The sequence below is a fragment of the Haliotis rubra genome, unplaced genomic scaffold (genome assembly GCF_003918875.1).
Source record: "Haliotis rubra isolate DU_JTF1 unplaced genomic scaffold, ASM391887v1 Scf452, whole genome shotgun sequence".
Taxonomy (NCBI): domain Eukaryota; kingdom Metazoa; phylum Mollusca; class Gastropoda; order Lepetellida; family Haliotidae; genus Haliotis; species Haliotis rubra.
Window position 1 is genome coordinate 352290 of NW_025767138.1, and position 18828 is coordinate 371117.

Below are 18828 nucleotides of genomic sequence, written 5' to 3' on the forward strand. Positions count from 1 at the left end.
TAAAATATCTTATGTCATTATCTGAAAAAGGATGATTAAAATTGAAATTCAAAAGGTGTAAACGTTGAGAATCGAATTATATTGATAATTATCAAGATGATAAATATTTATGAGTGAGTGAGTGAGGTGGGTGGGTGGGGCGAGTGAGTGAGGGGGTGAGTGAGTGAGTGGCGTGGGTGTGTGGGTGGGCGAGTGAGTGAGTGAGTCTTATATGGCCTCTGGGGGACTACAGGCAGAGATTGGTCACGCGGCCTACCGTTGTCATTACAGCTACTAATGAACCAGTGAGTGAATCGGATTTCACGCCGTTTTGAACAGTAGTGCATTATTCGTAGATCGATGCTTTTGATGTTACAAATTACTGGATTGTCTGGTCCAGGCGCGATTATTCACAGACCATACAGCTAGGAAATTGCTGAGTGAGGGTTAATAAAGAAACATTTATCTTGGGTACTATGTTGATCTGAGGTACCACTTGAACCATTGTCAAAACGTATGTACTGACAAAACTTACATGTTGATCAAGGCTAACTTTGGATTCAAACCCATGGACAAATGGTGCATTACTTATCTTTATGTCCACATACTTGTTCACAGAGTGAGCGCAGCGATGTCTTAAAAACAAGAGCCTAGATCTACCGGAATACAAACTTACTGTACCATAATAAAGCCTCGTCTGTTTTCAGTGCAATCCGGTTAAACTGTTATACAATACAGTGTGGGCATGATTTGTTGGACAATTTCGGAACTTACATAGATATGTCTGTAACTGTATCACACTGTTTCTGTTAAATTTCAGTAGAAGGCAGTGGTATGCAAGATACTATAGTTAGGCTTATAGTCAAGTATAATCTGGAATGTACTAGATCCTTCTAGACCAGTCCAGCATTATATAGAATATTCTGGAGATATAAAAGACTATATAAGGGGAAAGTGCATGTCTATCATCTCACATTACATTATGACTAGTGGTTGTGTGAAGATGATGGTGAGTGAGTGAGTGAGTATGATTTTACGCCGCTTTTAGCAATATTCCAGCAATATCACGGCGGGGACACCAGAAATGGGCTTCACACATTGTAACCATGTGGGGAATCGAACCAGGGCCTTTGGCATGACGAACGAATGCTTTAACCACTAGGCCACCCCGCCTCACCGTGAAGATCATACCTTCACCCTGGAGAGCCTTCCTAGGATTATTTGGAAGCTTAATTACCATTGCTGCTGGGTGAATAATATTGTCGCTGATGCCATTACCACTTCTTGTAAATTACTAGTATACACTGTTATTGTAGTTCTATTTGCATAGCAACTCAATTAGTTCGCTGCCATCGTTTACACAATGCAGTAATTTGTATTCGTGCGTACTCCTAGTTACCTTTAAATACTGAAGGTTAAAGAATAATAATTCTTTGTTGCTTGTTGGTTTTAAACTGAATTTTTATTTTTCAGTTATTGTTGTAATTTGGAAATCGGCCTCAAACAACCACCTCAACCCACCCTTTCAACTGATAAATGTTTGTAGAGTTAAGCTAAGAGCTGTATCTGTTAGAGAGGTTCCTGCAAACTCTGCCGGACTAATATGGGGTCAGCTCCCATCAATTTAGTCAATGCCATCAATTTTTGCAAGTGAAAAACACAAGAGTTCCTTGATGAGGAAGGTTGTTTTTTTATCAGACCACCGAACCTCTGTTGAATTGCATGCCCAAAATATTCCCATGCTATTCACTATCTACCGTCTAATTTTCTCACGAAATTTTTTCACGGGCCCCCGAAATTGTGCCGCTGTCGTTTTTAAATGCATAGAAAAGACATGCGAAGCTGATCGCAGTCGCAAACCCTAGTTCCCATTAGTTAGAATGCTTACGCTTAATTCAAACCGACAGTTTCTTTATACAACCTCCCAACTGGATAACAGTCTCAAATATCCTTTTCTTCCCTCGCCGAATGGTAGCAACCTGGGGGTTCATACGGTAGTCACTATGTTGCAATGATTTGGCAACATTCAGAATCCTCAGCCCACTTGGAATGTGACTGGATCTGAGAAAGGGCTGTCTTGATTTTGGTGACATCAACCCCGCGCAGTTGAGTGATATTTTATGAGGTCGTCACTCACGCAAAGCAGGCGCCGTGACCGTCCAACGTCTCCCACTTTTATCGTTTGTGTCTTTTTTATCGCTTCGTTCTTCTTCAACGCGCTGCAATTTCCTTTGAGGAAATCTTCTCTAATCATGTGAGCTCATCTGCTACACAGAGAAGAGGTCCGGGGTCGGGACAGGACGCATCATTGTCCAAAGGAGTTGTCGGGAATCTCACTACCCTCGGGGCAGGGTTTTCCGGGCGATGATATCAAGCAAGGGAACAGCTGTCACGGTTATGAGAAGGGAACTGACGTTGCGCAAAAGACCACGTCTTCCTTGAGTGTCACCCCTCCCGTGATCGCCCTCCCCGAATACCTGAGCGATACACATCGGCCGTGGATAGATAAACACACTCTATACATATCGCATGTTTTCTTTGAAAAAAATCTCGCCTTTGTTAAGCATTATTGTTCATTTAGACGCCTTCTTTTCCAATTTAAGTAAGGTCGGAGGAGGTCACCTTGCTGAATACCCTGCCAGTGTATCTAGAAGCCGACCCGCACTATTCTTGTCTCTGAAAGAATCGTCCTCGCCATTGAGCTCCTCCGAGGGCTAAATTACATCACCATGGGACGTTCTGAGCTGTTGAGACTCAACAAAATCAAGTTAAATTGTACCAACGAAGTTATCTGTAATCCTTCCAAGTGGGTCGTGTATCTTGTGAAATGCACATCCTATAATATAATCCCTCGAGTGGCTTCAAGCCTTGGTTATATAGGATTAAAATATTGACTCAGCGACTTCAGGGTCGAATATACTTTTGGGATGACGGAGAAGATTAAGCATGGTAGTAAACTCCGTTGCTATAGTTACTAGCCTACATATCATATGCGTGTGTGACTGCACTGTGATCATTAGTAATAAATAGGTCACTTCGACCTACTTTTTTACCACAGCTGCCTGTTTCACAGTTCCAATGATTCCATTGTGTGGTGATAATTTGTTAATGAGTCGTGCTTATTTGTTAGAATATGTCTAAACTCAAAAATATTACGTGGTAAATAACCTATTTCGATATTTTGTACCGTTGATTATAACGGTGACCTTTAGCGCTAACTTGATTACATGTGCAAATCGAGGAACCGTTTTATCCGAAGGTTGGGGGCGGTGGGGTAGCCTGGTGGTTAAAGCGTTCGCTCGTCACGCCGAAGGCCCTGGTCCGAATCCCCACATGGGCACAATGTGTGAAGACTATTTCTGGTGTCCCCCGCCGTGATGTTGCTGGAATATTGCTAAATGCGTCGTAAAACCATACTCACCCACTCACTCACCGAAGGTACATTCAGTTGTAAAATCCGGATTCCAGAATAAATATATTGTCTAGAAGAGCGGAAGGGCGGTTGCGGGGGTAGTCATATAAAACGACGTTGAAACATGACAAACTTTTTGTTACCCTGCCTGCTGTTCGGCATAAAGGGGGATAAAGTAAGACTCGAAGTCGGTGTTGTGTCTGATGCGGTGTTAATGTGAAGCTGTGGTATGATATAACAGTGCGTTGGCACGGACCAGTACAAGCAGCAAACGCACGCGCAAACGCACACGCACATGATCGTTGCTATTTTTATTGAACGCTCTCGACACTGTATTATTTACAAGTGATTGATTATCTCCCTTTGTTGGATTTGTTCAGTATCCATCCATCTGTCGTATTTATTTTATTTTAACTATTAAAATAACGAACCACTTTACAATGGTCGTTTACAAATCGTCAGATACTAAAAAGGACCTTTGACCTAAATCATTTATAAATTTCATAATGAATGCAATCACGTGTATGTAAGTTCGCAATTACATGAAATACATACTTACGTCACACTGAGAAAAACGATTGCTTTGGGTAATTTCATGTAAAATGCCACGTGACCAACCCTCCTGCCTTCTGTGCGTTAGACATCACAGTGAAACGAGAAACACCTTTGATATACACTTTAAAAAACAGGATGTGCTTGTTTTCAGTTGTCACATAAATCATACAAATATGGTAATATTCATGCTGCTCGGAGGTATAAAATGCACAGCATTTCGGTTTAATAAAGAAAAATAAACATATCAAAAACATGTTAAAGTATAATCACTGCAAACGTAAAATCTATCGGTGTGAGAAACACGAGAATAAAATAAAACCCACTCCGCACACCACATAATCTATCTGTTCATCCAACTGAGCTGATTCAAATTTTATTTTATTTAACCATAATAACTTTTGACATATGTCATCCATGAATAGATGTTGTAAACAACCACATGGATCGTATTACCACTGATATTGTAATTAACAGCTCATTTAGAAATTATATTAAATTTTCTATCATATAATTCCTAATTTGGTACGTCATGCTGTTTATTTGCTCCATGTGTCATCTGATTCAAATTGAATTCCATATCAGTATGTATTCATTTAACGCAGCTCTGTATATCAACAAACAATCTATATACAACGATAAGGGCATTGAGTTATTTTGAGACGCTTTTCATCACTTAACCGCACATAGCTGTATTAGACTAATACAGTTTGAATGGCTCCTGGCATTTAGGAGAAGACCTGTAAAGTTTAGTTTTTCTCCTGGGGGTGATATTTCATTTGCCAACGTGCGGCGCATGCGTAATACGGCCATCCAGACCTCAGTCGGGAGCGCACACAGTCGAAATGTGAGGCGTGTGGTAAATTGATTTCTGGGACATGAGTGTACATAGTCTCGGACAATTTCACCACGGCCTTAATGTTACTAGAACAAGTCTAAACTAGGTTATTGAATAGTAACAAGTAACACTTCGACCCCATGCCTCCAGCTCCAATAGTTTGCCACAAGGGCAAATATCTGTAAGAATACTGTTGGGAACCTGTGTTTAATAACTTACCTTTGAAGCAGATTGATCTGAAGGTCACGTGACACGAGAGAATCGCGGTCGCCAAAAACCATCCAACCCCAAACGGTCCCCACACCTGCATACCGCCGGGACGAAAACCTTCGAGCAGACGATTTCCGCTTGTGGGGCGAGCGCCTGTCGCTCGAGCGCACGTGCTGCTGGCTTTAAAGATTCTTCTTGATCGGGAATGGCGGCCATTTGCGCACCTTCATGCAGACGGTTTGTAGGCTGGACAACAGTCTGGGTGAAATCTGTCAGTTTTAGTCTACAGCGGAGGTAAATGTCCCACAAAACAATATCAGCTCTAGCTGTAGCAGAACGAGCAGTCGCCACCACTGAGCTTCGGATTCTGTTATGCAAAGTTTGTGTGAGTGGTTCTGAAAGCCTATTAGCAATTGTAATGAAGTCAACGCCGTTCTCTCGTCGTGCAATTGTATTAATATTTTATACTGCACAAACTGATCAATGGCAGATCTCAACATGGTCCGCCCTTTGATAAGGATGCTAGCAACGGGAAAGGTAATACAGGAATCCCCCCCGTGACAAAATGTAAACAAACCAGGCGAAAAGATTCACTTTCCCTATTCTAAGAGGCCACTCCTCGCTCCCCGTATATCCCCAGAAAGATAAATATTGGCAATAGATGAAAGGTCAGAGTTGCAACTGTATTCAAAACTAGATTCGGATACGGACGGTATTATAATAACAGTTATTTGAGGAATTTGCCGAGTTAGAAAAAACTCGGTAATATAAACAGAGCGTGGTGTTCGACGCCTTCGAGAGTGGCAGCTTCATCCATGCTTGTGTTGCGAGTACGGGGAAATAAAACTGATTTGTTTCTTTTTCAGTTTGTTTTTTGTGTTTTTATTTTACAAGGCATATATTGAGCGTTTTTTATTCAGACCAGGAACTAGTTATATTTCAACACAGGATTTTAATTTTCGAAAACGAAATTTGTAGATTTTAACCTTGACAGTCTCCGATTCAGCGAAAAAACATTGTTTTAAAATTAAAAAATATCATTGTATACATCCTGTGTTTGCAGACTGGTCACCTGTAATAAATAATTATATTTAGACTTCTGTCGGACGAACTCGATCCCATTATAGTTTACAGAAATTGTAAATGAAACCTCACACCTTATATATACATGTATAATCTAACAGACAAATGCCACTTTACAGTACGGCTGATATATCTGTACAAAACCCGTTATCGAGCTGGTAGTACTCTGAAGTGTGAACTCTGAGCTATCTGATGGTTGGACTAAATGGGAGCTGATGAACGCTACCAACGTTGTTTGAATGGAGAGCCAGCTGGCACGTGCAGGTTACAATATAAACAATATCATATACAAAGTATAAAACATAAATGACGCCTAATATTCTCATTAAAAGTGTCTTTCATGCGTATAACAGGAACACTCTCCCTTTAATAGTCTTTGTGCTTGCTGGAAATCCTATCTACCAAGTCGAAGGGAACAATGCTGACTAGCTTGGTTCCGCCATTATCATGCAAATTAAACTAAATGAAATATTCAATTGAACACTCCGAGGTATATCGGAGTTACATCCATATGATTGAAATATTTTGCGGGATTAAACGACTTGTCATATCTTGTTTCGCCAAAATAAAATTTTATGGTTTATCGGTTTTGCCAGTGGTAGAGTTCATTCATACTGGGTACTGAGCAGGTGCAGTGTTGCGTAGAGGAGCACTGGGCTGAAATAGACAACAGTACATAGCATATGTCTGTCTATCAAGTGTCATCTATAAGACGTGAAATGTGCAACACGAGAACATGTGTCGCGTATTATCTAATGTTAGTAGATGGAAGATTCCTCGCTGATATACGACCTGATGACGGTGCTTGTGCTAAAATGTGCAGTGCTTCATAATACGTCACGTCTCTAAAGACGCATTCTCTATATCACATTCGGGTGTCGGAAATATATATGTACTTTGTTGAAAGGGAGTGATGACTATCTGTGAATAATTTGGAAGAAAATGTTATCAAATGGCTTATGTTACCCAATTTATTTTGATAAATATTTCTAGTTGAATGTTGCATCAGATATTAGATCATCTCCGCAATCATCAAGGTCTGGTTTTGCAAGTTCAGAAGAGGTGTTTTTGCTTCTTGCATATATTTACTTAAAACGTTAGTGAGGGGACACGGTTCTGAAAATGTGTATTTGAATCAAGGATCAAGAGTAGATGAAATAGTAATTAGCATTTGATTTTAGCACCGATTTTCCAATCAAGTTGTTCAAATCAAATGAGCTGTGACTTTCGATTGTTTAATGATGTACTGAAGAGTACCTTTCTATACAGGGGCGGTGGGGTAGCCTAATGGTTAAAGCGTTGGCTCGTCACGCCCAAGACCCGAGTTCGATTCCCCACATGGGCACAATGTGTGAAGCCCATTTCTGGTGTCCCCGCCGTGATATTGCGGGAATATTGCTAAAAGCGGCGTAAAACCATACTCATTCACTTTTCTATATAAAAAAGTGACTGTTCCAACTTTTGCCGGTCAAATGTAGCTTGTATTCTCAGATTTCAAGATTCTCTTTCCCACATTTAATTTTTTAAATAATCGGTCATGTTTAGAACGTTAGTATAGTCTGTATACGTGTATAATTACCAAAGGGGTATACGTTTAACAAAATACAATATCTTCTTCGTAAAGTCTGAAGTTCCTCCTACGCGCAAACCCACCGAGCCAATGATGTTCTATAGGTCCTCTTCCAAGCCTTGCAGCTGTATGATCCAAACCCTCGGATGATGAAAAAGAACATTAAATATTGTCAGAAAATCTGGTCGAAGCATCTCCCCTCCAATACGATATGATTGGCAATAAAGGGCGTTTTTTTACACATGCTAGTCATAAATGTTAAACAACCTCTTGACGTAATCATATCTTATGGTCAGGCTAAACGGAATGGGGGATGCACGGGTTTTATTCTCGGTGACCTCATCGACACAAAATAAGGACGACACAAGTACGAATCAGCGTGTCTTGGCACTTAGCCATGTTCTCTAAACCTTACAAACAAGATTAAAACCATTAAGGCAGCGATAAAACGTACAATTTTAATTGCTCGCAGGGTTGGCAATTGGCGGATGGCAGGCAAATACTATATGGTCGCAGGCTGATCGTTGGAAGCATTGGACGTCTTCGTCCAACACTCCTATTCTCGTTCGATTGCTAAACACTTTGGCCGTTGCGCCCTAGTCGTTAGCCCAAGATCTTTATGTGTGTCTTTTCTAGTAACGAGGAAGCAGATGAAGCAACGGTCCGTTTCTTCAGATTTATGGCATTGTAGAGTCGATATTTGTCCGTTGTGTTTGCCTAACGCAGACATACTGCGTGGAGCTAAATGCTTGAAGAGCACTGTAAAATTTGAACTAAAGTAGCTATGTAACGACTGGCCTAAGGCATTTGTTTGTCTGCCCGTCTTTCAATGTAATAGAGCCACTTGGTTCAAAGTACTTGATTTTGTCAAACTTTCGTTTTCGCCCTCAGCCTAATTTTGGGCCGTTCCCCCTGCCGGGCAAACTCAATAAAAGCGCGTGTATACCCGGTTTTGAGATGCTTTGCACGCTTTTGGAAGATAATATACGGGGTGAAAAAAGATAATCAGCAGATAATCAAGGGTGCATGATCAAGAGGGGACAGTCAGGAGGGTGGGTTTAATCAGTGGGTGCTTAAACACCAGCACGTGGGGATCAGGATGGGTGTCCTTCAGTTGAATTTTGGGCAAATAATCTCAAATTAAGGAAATCATTGAGACATTTGCTTCGAGAACGGACATGGATCTATTGAATCCCTTGCTTATTTCTTTACACCGTCAATCTGTAGTCGTGATTAAAACCTCCCATATGCCTATGTTTGACAATTAACTGAAGTTGTTACTTCAGTATTTATGTGTTTGACTTCAAACATTTAGACAGAGATTGCTAATAATAGCCTGGGGTAATTGTACGAACTTGGCCATCTATGGACTTGTAATTAACAAGGGTAGTCTGTCAACATACAAGCGTGCTGCGAACTGTCTACCATGTCGCTTGTTGAAATTGACACAAGTTAAGGCACCGAGTATCGGCACCAATTGGGTCTATTTGCTATTGACAACAATGGATACGTACTTGTGAATTTCATGTGCGAAATAATTTGAGAGTTCGATTGTGAGTTGTATCTCCTCCATGGTTCGAAAAAATCATCAAGTGAAAAAAAGCAAACTTCGCTCATGACTGTCACGAATTTGAGTGAAATCGACAAACAGTTACTCGTGGTGATAATCGGCACTTGGCTACTGTGACTGACACCTGTCACTAGATGGGGATTTCCTTGTCGATTTCACTCGAGAATACCGTTGAATAGCATGTTTATCACCATCTGTGATGTTAGGAAACAATAAAAATTCAGCAATCTTTTAAGTTATGAAATAACCACGACAGATTTTATACGCTTTGGTAGTTCACGGACGAACAGGTTTATAGTTCAGAGCGTCTTTTGTAATGCATGCACTGTATAGATATAGATAGATATATATATAGCACCTTTTACAATAAGGTATTTTTAAATCCAGGGAGGTCTTTTAAACTTTGAAACATTACATACCAAATTATCACATCCATATTATGATGGTAGGCTGAATTAATAAAAGAGAAGGAAAAAAAACAGCACAAAAAACCCAAACTTAATACAAGTTCAGATCTCCCATAGCTTCTGGTAGTTTGTCAGAAGTGCCTATCAGAATTACATCGTTGTGTTCCAACGTTCCAAAAAATATCCATTAATCAATTAAACCTTTTTAACACACCCTTTTTATGATAAAGGAGTACTATTTCACCTTGGTTTATTGTGGTGTAATATCTAAAATATATGCAAATGAGATGTGTTATTTGCCCACCCGTTTCCATAGAGGAATCTGATCTGGTATCAACACTCCATTATGAATACTGTGCATAAATCGAGTCTCCGGATAAAGTTCATCTGTTAATATCAGGCAGGGCAGGGAAGAGAGATATCCTATCATCCGCCTGTCCATCAAACTGCTATAGATTCCCTTCCATTCCGTCTTCCTCCCTCCGCGGTGAAACTGACAATCATGTATAACAATGGGAGATCGGTAAATACATGCGAAATAGACCCGTGGAATCGTGTTGATGGTGATATATACAAGGTGTTCAGCAAACACATTTGCGTGTTAACCTTGTTATCTAAGTTGGACATTTTCCCATTGTTTTGATTCACATGTCGGTTGATGTTCATTTCACTCGTCTACTCTGATATATGTCTATGTACATCTGGCTGAGTGGATATTTGAGGTTAAGGGATGAACAAATAATTGTTTATCACTTCCTTCTGAAGTTTTTAAAGGGCATTAATCACCAAGGAAAATATAATTACACCTACAATTGACTACATCGTGTCTTTAGTTTCATACTTGTGAATTTACCTTTTCTAATTTTGTTTGGGGAGTGGTCATTTTACAACTATTGGAGAGGGAATGACAGGGTGGTGAATGAAAACTTTTGAAACTAAGGCTATGGTGTGGGGAATTATAAGTGTAATTATATTGGTATCGATGTTCACTTTTGGGTTTTCATTTAATTGATCCTTCCATTATCAACGATTGTGTTCACTCAGTCATGTGATACTATTAATCAAACTATGGTATTTGCACATGTTGCGCAAGGGTGTTGATACAATCGTTTCTCATATTCACGGCTACACATTAATCTGGCTATCTGTGTATTAACTACTACTACTACTACTACTACTATTACTACTACTACTACTACTATTACTACTACTACTACTACTACTACTACTACTACTTCTACTACTACTACTACTACTTCTACTACTACTACTACTACTACTACTACTAGTACTACTACTTCTACTACTACTGCTGCTGCTGCTACTACTATCTATCTATCTATCTATCTATCTATCTATCTATCTGACAACTAGATGTTGAAACTTCGCACTCGTACATTTCTCAGGTCGTGGTCCATCTCTTTATAAACAACCTGCACGTGTTCCGAATGTTGCATTCAACACAACCAAAACTGTTTCTCCAGAACAAACGTGTTATATTCAACGTGTTGGAATTACAATGACATCATAAATCTTCACAATATATCTGATGTGGAGCTGGTACATTAGATCTTATGTTTAAACGCTTACACAACGTAAATAATATGTACTGTTGATATCATACGTCAAAGGATTAAATCTGAAAGAAAACTCCGCAAAACTCGATGTAACAACTGCTGTTCTTCATCCCTACAGATACATCATAGGTACAGGTATATATTACATGTCCACGCTGTAGAAGGAACAGTCCGCTGTGACAGAGACATTGGGTGTAAAATGCAAATCGCGTTTATCCGTTTCTTGAACACCAGGTGTTCCAAGTGTAGACAAACAAACAAACACATGCTCATAATATATTCGGAATAGTTCAGTGATTCTGCTTTTAGCAGATAGTTCTTATGGATGTGGAAACGGTTTTGTCGATTGTATTAAATGTTACTTTGATTGTTCTTTGACACTTGACGTTGGACTGGGTCCTGTTTCCTTCGACTTTTTACTGACCATTTTTATTTGTGGATAAATATGTAGAAAAGTGTAAGATATGTTAAATCGTAACATCATTTACAAGATGGTATACATCGTTTTTCAATATATGTATAAGTACACACACCTGTACATATGTACACAATAAATGTCTGTACATCTACATATTCAAGCATATCATTAGGCTTTAAATGTTTGTATAATAATAACTACACATGTGTCTGTATCTGTGTCTTTATCATTGTCAGCATGTGTCTTTATCATGAAGCTGTGTGTATTCGTTTGCTATATATATATGTATATCCATAAGATTCTTTATCGTCATTCAGTTGAATCTTCAACATCATAAATCTTTATGATTAAGCTATCAATTATTTACGTTTTATTGACACATATTTATATGTCTATTTTTATAACTTTTAAAGTGAATCTTTATTGTGGTAGTTATCGTGAAATGTCTGTGTGGTTTGAAATATATACACGTCTATATGTATACATTGTTCTTCGTCATAACAAAATGATCTTGATTAATATTGTTTCTTTCTCATCAAGCTGTTAATGTTATATATAGACATATTTCTGTAAACATATTTCTGTATCTTTATTCTGTAATGGGCAGTATATTTCCATCAATCTGTATACGTCTCGCTTGTCACGAGGCTGTACATGTACATATGTGTTGTGTATATTTCCCACTACTTCAGTAGTGTAATTGGTGCTGCTTCCTTGTATCATTGTCTTTCAACATACAGTGATCGTAGCAATGTAAAGTGTTTCGATATACATATCTTCCTCTCCACCATGTGATTGAGGTGTATCTGAATCTTCCTCTTCTTCTCCGTGAACACAAACCGCTCTCTTCGTCCAGCACAGTTCGGCTCTCTATTAGTCGCTGTGATCGTTGATTTGTGGGTGTTGACTGTCCGAGGCGAGCAAGTCGCGTGCATGTAATCAACCTCTATTGATTGACGTATCAGTCCATGTCTGTCCATCCGTCTGTCAGTCTGTCCATTGTCAATTACATTATCTGCTATTAACATCTGTCATATTGACCTCCATCCAAACAACGGGAACAAATATACCCCGAAAATATACACCACTGTAAATAGCAAAAACGACATTTTACAACAGAAGTTAAAAAATACAAGGTTTTTTTCAAAGTTTTAGTTTGGTTATATAGCTCGACTGGACGAACCCACACCTGCAAACGGTGACACAGGAATGCTGCTTCTGTCTGTTCGAAAAAAGTGATGAACATATTTAGGGTGTTGCATAATAACCTTAATTATCTGACACAGGTTCAGTGAGGCGATAAGTGGCGTAAATTATCCAATTCATGAAACAGAAATATCTTCCTTTACGAACGGAAATCTAAACTAATAATTGGAAACTCAAAACAGTCGCTTCTGTTTTTTTGTTAAAAACTGACAACGTTGAGCTGGCCACCATAACAGTTTTTATAACGAATATCTAAACTAGACGCTACTTTAAAATATATTGGATAATGTAGCATATTTCACAATTTTACCTTTAAATCTTAGGTTGTGTGTCTAAAGAACAAGGGGAATATGTTGGTTTTCGCATTGCTATAGGCTTAAACCATGCAGTTCACTCACGACTTTGCGCACTTGTCGTTCAGTTTGTATTTACCATTGTCGAATAGTTGTTTGCCATTACATGTTGGAGTTGAGCACAAATATCAAATCATGTTTTTGGGTTTATTTTTAAAAAGATTTTATCAAATGTTATTAGTTTCGACTACATACATTGTGTTATATTGAGCCAATTAGCTATTTGTGACAAACGTCGTTAAAACACTGTGTGTTGAATGATATATGCCAAAACTAGGTGAACAAAGAATTTAAACAACATTTAACTCACCGCACTGCGCCGAATAAACACATACAGAATCTCCCGTTGCAATTTACTACGTTTGAAGATCGTTGGACGAAATTAATCGTCGATTAAAACGACGGATTTATATGTAAAGCCACTGACAGGAACGTGACTGAAATACTGGAAATCCCTTCTGACTGGTAAATGTTGAGTGGGACGAGAATTCGTTCCAGTATAATATGAAACCTCTAAAGGCGCGAATCAAACGACATTTTGTAACAGTGAACTGGCTTTTGTATTACTATGAAAGGAAATTATGAAATGTGTGCGATATCTAATTCTTATACAAAGACGGTATTATTGTTCCTTGGCTTCTGTATTGAATTCATCTGTCTTCTCGGAACAGTCTCTGTGGAATATTTCGAGAACAACTTGCATGAATGAAGTGGATCCTTCCTGTATCAAACATTATACAAGTATCTCCGTGGTGTAATAATTTAAAAAGCAACATATCTTGGAACTGTGTGAAATAGAACATGTCGTGTGTTACTATCACCTAGTCCATTTCTACTAAAGGACATTGAGGTTCATCGTTCAGGGAGTCTTATTCCTTCACCTACTTTTCATACTCTTCATATACTATTAAAATCGATCATGTCCTTACAGTGTGAGTCAAATGTGATTGATTGGACGTCTATTCCTAATTTATACCATTTGTTGTGTAATCGCCGTCTGTTTTTAGCGAATTTGACTGCTTGTGAACAGGCAAGCGTTGAAAACATGGGAAAGGTTTATATAAGCATGTTAACTCATATTCCGAACGCTTGGTGTCCGACATCCGATCTTTGTACTTGATCGAATCAGCTTATTTGAAATATTTTGATTCATGGAATTTTGTTATGGTTAGTTCCGACTGATTAGACCTTGAGGACATTTTGCTCTGATTTAAGTATACACTTGAAATGTACTCCATCGTGAATGACAGAAACACCTCCGAGGAAGTAGATAATATTCGTCGTTATTTGTCAGTGATACGACTCTATAACTGACGTGAAATAGACACCTTGCAGCAATATATAATCCATTTCACTATAACGTGGAATATATACCATTGATCTAATAGTTTGTTTACAAATTCATTTCAGCTAGTGGTCGTCACGTGTAATCCCGGTGTGGAATTGAGCCAACTTGAAACACACATCTGTGTTTGTGTTATCTAAAGATTTTGTCGGATTATGACAAGTGTAAAGTATCTGTGTTACAGATAATGTGGAAACTGGAGTGCACACACACGTCAGAATTATTTCGAGAAAATTATTGTTGTTCATTCACACTGTGAAATATTAATAACATACATATGACGTTCAGAGGAAAGAAAAGTATCATAATCTCCACACGTCAGAATTATGTCGAGAAATATCTTGTTGTTCATTCACACTTTGATATATTTGTAGCATAATAATATGACGTTCAGAGAAAATAGTATCACAATCTCGTTACGTGTGTTTAATGTTTGCACTTTTAATTCCATGTAGTGTAACAATCTATGCCAAGTTACTGCGTTTGGTTAATTACAACTATCCCCCGAGATGATACTTCCATTTATTATGTTTATAATTTAATGTAGCATCTCTCTTCAAGGACATGTACATGCATATTATCTCGAAACTTTAAACAAATACAGTTAATTCACAATTCAGGAAAACTTAGCGTAAGGGTGAAGCAGCATTCAACATGAAACGAGAATGTGTTCCGAACATCAAAGTGGGCAATCGAACAAGATCCCAAAAGTTCGATTTCACACAAAATTTAGATAAAGTGGAGGTTAATTAACCCAGCAAATAAGATCCAATCACGCCGGGCCCAATGAAGATTCTGCTTCCTCTTTGTGACTGGGCGAAACGAAACAGACATCAAAATCAGCTGTTTAAACTTGTCTATTTCTCCCAGAGTGGCGACAGGCATTGACAGATACAGATGGTGCACGTGCATAAAATCAAATTAAAGCTGATTTGGTATGTAGAAATGGTGTGTATTTTTGACTGTTTACTTTTTGTGAAGCATGTCAATTCAACGATGTCGTTGTTAACTGGATAATGATAACAGTAAATGCTACAAATTATAACTTAACATTATCAATAACACGATTTTGTGCGAGTAAATATGAAATTGACATGTTAAGATTTGTTACACGAATACACACGAGCTATTGGTATATTTGATTTGAGATGACCCAGTGTTACAATATATTTGCATTATGGACAAACAAAATTGATACTGATATCAAGATTATATCAACCGTTATTCATCCTGAAATATTAAATATTAAACGCTATATGTGCACAGTAAAGATTTCTCTGCAATGTAAGGTAACACAACTCCATTGTATCGAAACACACTTCCAATGATAGCAATCGTTAATGTTTATTTGACACGCATTAGCGCATAAACTTCAGTTTGAATGTTTATGAGAAAATACATGACTTAATTAAACTATCATTTATATGAAGCTGCCATATTAAAATGTATCATAAGTATATTTTTCAAGGTTTGGGGCAACAGTTTCATTTGCCTTTCCACTACTCATCTCCACAATCATTTCGAAAACTTATGATAATGAATTTGCATTTTCCTGTTTGCACATGTGTAATATTGAAATCTATGTATGAATTTATTTCCATGCTGTGGACCTTGTTATTTTTTTTTCAGTTTTAAATTTTGAAATGTTTCAGCAAAACTGAAAACAAAAACCTTTTTAAAGACGTTAAAAATGTATAAAATAGTGTAGAGTTACGTAGTTTTGAAATATACTTATAAACTAGAAACAAGAATGTTTCTGTAATTGTCTCAATGTAGAGAACACATCGGGGCTTTGCTTGGTTCCATACATGACTTAAGTATGACAATTTCCCGCAAATTGCCTTTCACTGCTGGTAATTATTAAGACATAATCATCAATAATTTCCTCTCAGCTGGGCTGTTTCAAATATTCAATTTCTCAGCACCACACATGGTTTGTGTAGGTCGTTGGTTCGCCAGAATGTGTTGTGTACAGTGTTAATTTATATGAATTACATTGACCACTGCTTACGCTCCTTGATATAGAAAACCGAATATTCAGTTCCTAGGACATTAGTTAAAGGCGTTTTAACTGTACAATTCTGCCACATACTAAAAAATCATCCATCTGTAGATTTAAATCTTTGACCCGGGTTGTGTTCCATGAAATCAATTTTATGGCGGTTCATATCGCACTTTATGATCAAATGTAAATCGTCGCTTGCTATTAAAGATTCGAGTTCAATATTGGAACATGAAATAATAGTAGATGTTTCTCCAGAGCTATTGTGAATGACTTGATGTTATTCTAAATGCCTCCACAATACAATCCACGATAAAATTTCAAGTTGCTATTCACTTATGTATGCTCACATCTGTTACCTGTAATTGAAATCTACGTATCGTGAGTTAATCTGAGATCTAAAAGCAAAAGACCATCAAACTGATCTAAACGTATACACAACCGTAAGTACAACAGACACATGACCGGTCATGTACATTTCTGAAATGAAATGAACACATTATTTTAAAACAAGTCCTATTTGTGTCATTATGAACCCACATGCTACTATGCTGAAACCATGGGTAATATGATGCTTAAATACGATCATCAACAGCTGTTATGAGCAAAACGTGGCTCTTTACTGCCTATTATTCCCAGGGTGTAATTTTCATTGAAATTGACAAGTATGGATTATCTTGAAGGTAGAAATATACAGACTGTTGTTGATAGCTGCTATAATGATGTATGTGTATCAACGTTGGCAGTATGTCCTTCTGTATGGGGTTCAAAACACGTAATACGACTCCGATGAAAAATAAATGAGTGAAAAACACAAACTGTCAACACATGTTATTTTCATGTGGTTTGATGTCTATTTTGACCATTGTCTACGTTGGCTGAGCACGAAAGACATTTCCTGGAGGGAAGTGCAATATGATGATGTCGGTACAACTCCACATCGCCTAAGGGTACCAGTTATGTTATTGCTGAACGCCTCGAAGAAAAATATTCAAATACAAATCCTCGGTTGCCTTGAACACACCACACAAAGTATTCGCTCAACTGCCACACAAACAAGTAAACAGAAGGTTATTAAGATGAACATTTTAACAAATATCACCTCGAATACTATATATATGATTACATCAACTGCTACCTGTTTGAATTTATTTTTTTAAATATTTGTTTTCGAATTAGTGTGGTTGGCAATGTCATAACAATAGTAATTCAAACAATTGTTTTGGGTACTGAAAGGGGGATCTGAAATTTAGATTTGACTACTTTCCTTCGCTGGAATGATTTAATATCCATGAAGTCATACTTCATGTTGTAGTGATAGGTGTGATGTGATTAGTTGTTGACCTTGCATAAAATCATATCGGCAGCCGTGCTATTCTAGGAGCGTCATCAGTGGGACATGAAATTCATCCCTTAAACTCACATATATTTGTTTTAAATGTTTTAATAAATGATATCCATGGTAACGTGTAGGTCGTGCTCAGTGACCACTCATGGTGCTGGTTCGTGTTGCTTTGTCGCATCCAATGCACTTGCAGAATTTCTGTGTAAACGGTACATGATTATGTTGCACTCTATTTTAGTCGTTGAAAGTCACAAACATATTTCGGCACACACACATATGTACCCACTTCAAATGTGTATGTTTGTTTGTTTATCTCTGTTTGTGTGTGCCAGTGTGTCCATGTGTGGCTGTGTGTCAGATTAGCATAGAATTGGTAGACTGTGACTACCTGTTGATGCGCTGTAAATGATATGCATATTTGTTTTCATGTTATAATGATTATTGGGTGTGTTTTAGTGAAATAATTAAGTGCAATAGAATCGAAAATGTAACTATGTACATTAAAAATAAAACTGACAAACTCATTTGCAATACGTGCGTGCTTATTAATGTCAGAACGTATGTAAAAATCACACGAATAAACTCCTATCCCATCTTGTAAATATCAATGTGAAATCTACCTGACATCTATTTCACTGTGGCGGTAAAAGTCATTCATCTGTTAGCAAAGAATCGTGAAGCCGATATTCAAGAGAAAGACAAATATCTTAATTTGCAATGAATGAGTGTCAATCACGTCTTGATATATTATTTAATATATAATATAAACCACTGACACTTTGTATATCGATTTGCACTAAGCCCGACAAGTGGCTGCGCTTGATTGCCCTCAAAACAGAGGGCCGTGAGACGGGGTGGTCACCGACACGGTTCAATACGTCCTAGACTAAACAGCCTCTACAGATATTCACCACTTTGCGAGCGATAATGAAATCTCCATAAACATTCAGCTTGGTGTGAA